Here is a 7,859-nt window from a genome sequence, read left to right on the forward strand (position 1 = left end):
GCACAGGTATTCCCAGGGGTCTGGAGCAAATGAGGAGCTTTTCAGGCAGGAAAGGCAGGCACAGAATAGGGACTACTTAAACTTTAACCTGGTAGACTGAGTTCAAGTCTCTTGAACTCTGGAATGTTAAACAAACGTACCAAAGGATGGCTGAAGAGACATAGAAGACTAATAGAGTTGCTTCTGAACATGTGTAAGCAAGTTGCACTTATTTCTCAAAAAATATGAGTCCTACTAAATTCATGCTCTCCCTATCTCAGCTATCACTGACCTACTATCTGCTACAAAAGTTGATTAATTTACTGGATCTCTTTACTCTCATCTTCCCTGATGCAAGAGGAAACTCAGTATTCAGCAAGAGTTAGTATGTGTCTAGTATTTAAACTGGTCCGAATGGAATGTGCAACAACCACCTCACAACCTATGGGTGGTTTTTTGTCAGCAGTTTCATCCAAAGGATAAGAAGGCAAAAAAATTATCCAAACCTCCTCCTACCCCCACCAAAAAAAAAAAAAAAAAAAAAAACCAAAACAACAACAACAACAAAACCAAAACAAAACAAAAAACCACACCAAACCCCACAAAAAGCACAAACAAACAGCCCCCACCAAAAAAAACCAACCAAACAAACAAAACCAATGCTTGAAAAAAACCCCAAACAAACCCAAAGCCTTCTTTAGAGAAGGCATGTGCTAGAGACTGTAATGAGTGTTCCTGGAGCCTGTTTTCCCAGAAGGATGATAGTAAATAATTTAAGCCATCAAGGGAAGAGGCCAACTAAATCAGTCCGGATGGTAATACTCATATTAGAAAGCAGCCAAGAAACCGTAGAAGCTTGTGATTAAACACTTGATAAGTAATTTTGTATCCTTCATTATAAAAACAGACTTTGAAATGGCACTTTTCAAAAGCTGTTTTTATGGTAAATTATTTTTAGACTGTACTCTGTAAATTTTCATTTATTTTCAGGCTATTGCTTCTCCATCAGTGAAGATACCTCATCAGCAGAACACACATTCTCTTAGTTCTCAGAATTAGAGCATCCAAAAAAAAAGATTTAGATTTCAGTTGTTAGCAGTGCATGCATTTTTTCCTCTTTTACATTTTCCAGTTTTTCATATGAAGAGTTAGCATTCGTCTACTCAGATCCATTTCTTCCGCTAGGAGTATAAGACTTAAGATAAAAGGGCTCAGTATATTTTCATTTTCTGCAAATCACTTTGTTAAAAAGACTTGACTCTGACACATGACTTCAAACAGAGACATTCAAGCAATTTGTAGGAATTATAATCAGAGATACACATGAATTTCAAGAAGAAAATGTGCATTACAAATTCACAGTTTTGGTTCAGTGGTGCTGTGAGCATCCAGAAATAGCAGAGAGATCTTTGTACCCTGTGAGTTATGCAAACACCATGTACCTGCTCTAACCTCAGACACAACATACAATACCCTATTTAAAAAGTGACTAATATTATTTAAAATAAAAATATGGCTTTTGAACAGATTAAGAGTATTAATGCTATCATTTTTTAACTAACTGGTTGCTTTGTTTGATTTTCCATTATTTTTACAGGCATTCTGCCAATAAATCACTAGAAATACAAAAGAGGCACACTAGAAACTGTACTACTATGCATCTATTTTGCCACTGTGTAGCAAATAGGTATAATCCATCATCTCCAATACCCCTTTCAATAGTGTCCTTCATATTTCAAATCATTTAATATTCCAGTGACAGTCTAATTCTTTCCTTTGATAGCCAAGATGTTTTCAAAGGTAAGGTTTTTTTTCCCCAGTAGCACTTTCTGGATTCTCTACTAAAATAGCCTTTAGATCCAAAATGCCTTCCCTTTTTTGGCCAGCTTGAGGAATGTTGGAAAGATCTGGAAAAGACATTTTCACTTTTCAGGTCTGTCCCAAAAATCTTCACAATCTTCCTGTCATTTCCTTTTTCAATCCATCTGACACTGGATCCTCATCAAATGCCTGAAAATATTTGGGTAAAATGTTTTGTCAATGGCAACCTCAAGACAGCAGATTGTGGGCTGAGTCTTGTTTCTCCTCCTGTCAGGTTCTATTAATGAAAAAAGAGTATTTTTACTAGCAATGGGCCATGCATGGCTTATTTAATGGAGCTGGGTGCCATCATCCTTAGTGGGAAGAGCATGGAATAATCTCAGGATATTACTGCATGTTGAAATAATGTCAGTACTCCTGTATTGCAAAGTCTCTCTACTAGACTGTATGAATAATGCAAACCTCACTGCTTAATAATAGGATAAACAAAGAGGGAAGAGCAAAAACAATTTAACAATGAAATATAATTTAATCATTCAACAACCTAGTCCATTTCACCACTTCAGCTCTCTCAGAGGCCCATAAATTGACCTGTTTCAAGCCTTCTGAGCAGGTTTATGCCAAGAAGAAAAGCTGACTGAATCTATTGTTCTAAACCTCTTTTCATAGTGTGGGATGGTTTCATCAAGTGTGTTTGTAACTGTGCCAGTGGTATGAATGCTTTGAAAAGTTACATGTGTCTAACACTCGTGGTTCAACACCGATACCCAGGGGATGTATAATGCTAAATACTTGTCATTCTCTAAAGGAAAAGCAGACAAATTCAGGACAGTATGTGCTTCTCGTCTGTGCCTTGGAGTGAAGCTGTTTTTCTCTATTAGCCACCAGCTTTCCTGTGCTTAATAATGCAATACATTTTGCTGCTCTTCACTTAGGCATGGTGATGATTGCAGCAAGCAAGAATTCAGTAAAAAAGGAGGGATTCACATTTGCTGCTGTGGTATTTCATGTAGCCTGCCTGCATATTTGTCGTGCTGCTGTCTAATGGGGATTTCACGAGGCAGCTCTTTCTAAACACTGTCCTGGAAAAATCCCAAGTATCCTGTTTGTCAAGACCATTTCCTTTCTGCATCTGCACAGCGTCGGTGACCCAACCTCAGCAATTGATGTTGATAGAGCAGCACAGTGTATAGTATTGATATAATATCCATTCAGCCCAAGAATCCATATGCTTCTCACAAAGAGGCAGACAAAGGAAAGCACTGGGAATTGGTTTTGAAGTTACATAAGTGGAGTGACAAAAGCTTTACCGAATAAATAGCCCCTTTCAAGAAGGATGAGCTTGCAGCGCTTCTATTATCAGAAAGCAACGGATTCAAGAGGGCAAGAAGTTCAGCAGCACCAGAAAAAAAACATTTGAAAAGAAAAACAGGAATGGAAAATATTGCTGGTTGCCATGTGGAATAGTATTACTTTGAAGACTGACACATTTTTACCTCGCACTTGTAAGCTAGAAGCTTTAGATTTAATTTTAGATTTTCCATTTTGAATTCCATACTGTCTGTTAAAAAAAAGAAGAAAAAGAAGAAAAAGAAAACAATAACAAAAATCCCCCACAAGCCAACAAACAACCCCTTCCCCTAAAAGAAAACTTAATGCTATAGGAACTCAGGTTGCTCATAACTCCTCCACAGATATTACAGTATTCTTCCTAATATTTGTGTGCTATCGTCCCTTCCCTCATGTCATCACTAACCAGGCTCTTACCTATTAAATTATAGCACACTTAAAAGAAATCACTATAAATATGTTTTATATTAACCAAGCACTTCACACATTGCCTGAGCAAGAGCTTCACAGCAGGATCTGCTCAAGGTTTTACACCACCCTTGGCAAGCAAGAAATCGCTGACCTTTTAACCAGCCATAGCTGGTTCCCCAGGGCCCCGTTTTTCCCCCAAACCCACCCTCGGTATCGCAGGTGCCTGTGACACAGCCCTTGAGGCAGCCACTGCGGCTTTCAGCGCTGCAGAACCACGGGATCGTTTCGGCTGGCAGGGAGACACCTCTGAGACCATCAAGCGGCAGCTTGAGCGGCAGCCAAACGTGCTCCCAGCCCTATCAGCGGCCATCACGATCCCCAGCGTGGCCGCCACTCTTCGCGGCCCTTCCCGGCCTCTTCCCGGTCGCCGCCTCCTGCCGGGAGCGGGAACGCGGCCTGCGCGCGCCCCCTGCTGTGCACTGCCGGTACTGCAGCGCAACTGCTTGCCCCGCGGGAGCGCCGGGAATGAGCCCAGATTGCGCCGGGACTGCGGCCGGGATCGAGCCCGGATTGCGCCGGGAATGAGCCCAGATTGCGCCGGGAATGCGGCCGGGATCGAGCCCGGATTGCGCCGGGAATGAGCCCAGATTGCGCCGGGAATGCGGCCGGGATCGAGCCCGGACTGCGCCAGGAATGAGCCCGGATTCCGTCCAGATTGAGGCCGGATTGCGCCGGGAGTGAGCTCGGATTGAATCCGGATTGAGTCCGAATTGCGCCAGGAATGCGCCCGGACTGCGCCGGGAATGAGCCCGGATTGCGCCCAGATTGCGCTGGGGCTGAGCCCAGATTGCCCCAGGAAGGCGAGCGCGGATTCAGGGCATGTTGTCGGAAAGAGCCCTCCGTTTTTGAGTGGGCAAACTCACTGTCAGAGGACTCTATATACAGGGTAATTGTATATGGTATTTTCATGCCCAGAGAAGGGTGACGAGGGTGGGGAAGGGTTTGGAGCACAAATCTGCTGAGGAGCAGCTGATGGAGCTGGGGGGGTTCAGCCTGGAGGAAAGGAGGCTCGGGGTGGGGGGATGACCCGATTTATCGCTCTCTACAGCTGCCTGAAAGGAGGGTGCAGCACCTGCGGATCGGCCTCTTCTCCTGGGTAATGAGCAATGGGACAAGAGGAAACAGCCCTCAGCCTCAGGGGAGGTTTAGGTTGGATAGAAGGAAAAATGTCTTCACTGAAAGCATGATCGGGAGCTGGAGCAGGCTACCCGTAGAAGTGATGGAATCACCACTCCTGGAGGTGTACAAAGGCACCTGGGGACACTGTTAGAGGTGAGCATGGCAGTGCTGGGTTCATGGTTGAACTCAATGATCTCAGAGGTCTTTTCCAACCTCAGTGATTCTGTTCTCTAACACTGGACCACCCACAGGATAGATGTGGATTTAAAGACCTGATTTGAAACCTGACCATTTCCAGTCCCAGCACCACCAGAAGCAATATTAAAAGTCATTATTCAGAATTCAGCTTTCTGATATTCATGTCTTTGTTTTGACTTTCAAGAATTCAGTGTAAGTACTAGAAAGTTATTCTGTTCTGAAAATTGAAATTCACACATATTCTTTACAATTAAAAAACTCAGGCCCTTAAGAAAAAAGCAAAACAAAAAAATATATGTCTTCATGTATATGTGATAAAAGCGTGAATAATATCTACTTGAAATTCACAACTAATGGTTATTTAATGAACTATAACCTGTGTCATATAGATGTTAAAACATTAACTTGCAAGTTCAAAAATTAGTATCAGATTTGGAAACTTCTACTGCACCCTTAATGAGAACATATTCGAAGTGCGTGAAGGAAATACAAAGATTTGAAACATAGTCCACTTCATGCTCTTTCTTTCCATGTCTTCTGACTGCTTCTGTTTTCAGAATAAATATGAACTCTATATATATGTGTGTTTCTGGAATCTCCAGTTAAGGAAACCTCCCTGTTGCCATTCCTTTTCCAGTGCCAGAAACAGAGACAATAGATCCTACTCCATCCTGTTCCATACCCTTTCCACCCTCTCCTCACAGCAGCTAATATGGACACTCACAAAGCATTTGATTGCCTTGCAGATTTGACCAGACACTTGAGAAAAGCAAGAGAGAAAAGGAGGAAGAAGGTAACAGTGTTCAGAAAGGGCACCAGTGAGGACTCTGGAAATGGAATCATTCTCCTCCCCAGCAAGAAAGTAAAGGGCAGCCTTAGCCTTTCACAGCTCTTTTTTGATATGCATTTTGGAAGGTAATTTAGAATAAACTAAATTACTAAATTGGGCCCCAAAAGGAAGGCCCACCTGTGATATCTCCAGTGCTGTAGTCTGGCAGACATTCAGAAATCACCTGCAAGGAAGCAGTTCCTGCAGGCAATCAAGCTGAATGCGTTGCCAGAGGCACTGCTGTTGTCTTTCTCAATGGGTAGATGAGAATGGGAATCACAACTTCTTCCTAAGATCTCAAAGCAGGAAATTAAGTGAAGCCTGGTTGGATAAATTATTTTACTTTAATGCATACTTCTGATTACTTATGTCCGTCGCAGCTCTGCCTCCTGATTTTGAATTCAAATATGTGATAGTGGCAATGTTTGAGGTGCCACAGTCGCCAACCTGTGCAAGTGAGCAACAAATGGCACCTTTACCACGTGAGTTAGGAAGGCAGGGTGATGGAGATGTCTGAAGCAGAGAAAGATTCTTATTTTCAGAATTTCAGATCTTTGTGTGGCTCTGAGAATTCCTTTTCAGCTGCCTGAAAATTGCCATTTTACAATGAAAAAGCAACTTATGCCTTCCAGCTTGTAAATTTGGTGACTAATTTAATCCCAGAAGTCACTATACAATTTAGCTAACTGGAGAATGGTAGGAAAATTGCAAAACAAAAATCCTTTTGACTTTGAGAGAAAGCATGAATCATAAGGGAGAGCCAGGAATTATGAGAAGAGAACCTGAAGGAGATTGGTTATAGAAGAAAAAGGACATGAAGGTAATCTGAGAAGAAACTGCCATCTAATGCCACCTTCCACAAAGACAGGTTTTAAATGAAAATAAATACATGATGCTCAATTAGGACTCTCCGCTGAGTCCTGCCAAACAACCAATTTCTTCTCTGAGAAGACTAAGATAGCTTTTCCTCAAACAGCTAAAAGAAAGCCCAGAAAATTTGCCATTGATGATTTTAAACATTTAATCACTTTAAGATAGTCTGTAGTCCATGTTTAATTCAGCCTCCTGTTCATTCTGCTTGGAACAGGGACAGGTTTGTTTAGTGTTGAGAGCCTTAATATAACTGCTGAGGTGACTTCAGCCTCAAGGAAGTCAGGTCATTTGAGCTTAATTCAAAATTTAACAAATAGCAAAGGAGTCAGAATGATACATGAAGGTAATGGGAATGGATAGTTCTCTGCTTCTGGGTCCTGGGACTTTGCTAAATCACAGAACACTTAAAAGATGGCACATGTTTTTCTTTAAGTATTATAACTCTGCTGTTGAAGATATTAGCCAAAGAAACCTGCATATTAACCATAACAACGAGTTATGTATATTTTCCTGGGGGTTAAAGTTTTCCTATCTTCCCTGTCCCTTCATTGTGTATTACTGCTAATTAGTCTTATCAGAACATGGGCTTAAAAGTGATAACCCCCCTCAGAGATGAATAGACAATTTATTTGCTTGCTTCTTTCCTACCACCCACACCTCCCAATGGCTTGCATTTCTGTGTGCATGCCAAATGGAAATCTGTAAGGGTAGAATTTATAGGTATAAATCACATCTCTGTTCACATGGTGTTCCAACATGGGAATATCTCCTAGTGTAAATGCCTATGTAGGCATATGAAGAGAACAGTAATTTTTAAATCTGGCCCGAGAAGCTGGCCCTTCAACCTTCTCTGTCATTCCTTTGGAGACCAGCAAAGAGGAACTGCTCTTAGTAGATTAGTAAATGTTAGTTGCTGCATGTCTCCAGAATTTTTTCTGTCTTTAGACAAAGAGTTGGAATGTCTTTTTTCCATATAAAAGAATGAGCAGCCAATGGGCTGAGAAATAACAGCTCTCTATGTACAGGAGTCAGTAGGAGAGAGAGCAGAATACCTTACTTGATGTGTCTTTACAGGCACTTTGTAAACATCACCAAGGGATGCTTACAAAGCATAATCGAGTAAAAGTATTACTTTTATAATTATTTTCTGATGAATTGTAATGGCAAGAAGCCAGGCATTGCCATCACTGGTGCCCAAACTGTGAATTCTCCCCGATGC

Source organism: Melospiza georgiana, chromosome 1 (assembly GCF_028018845.1).
Source record: "Melospiza georgiana isolate bMelGeo1 chromosome 1, bMelGeo1.pri, whole genome shotgun sequence".
NCBI lineage: Eukaryota > Metazoa > Chordata > Aves > Passeriformes > Passerellidae > Melospiza > Melospiza georgiana.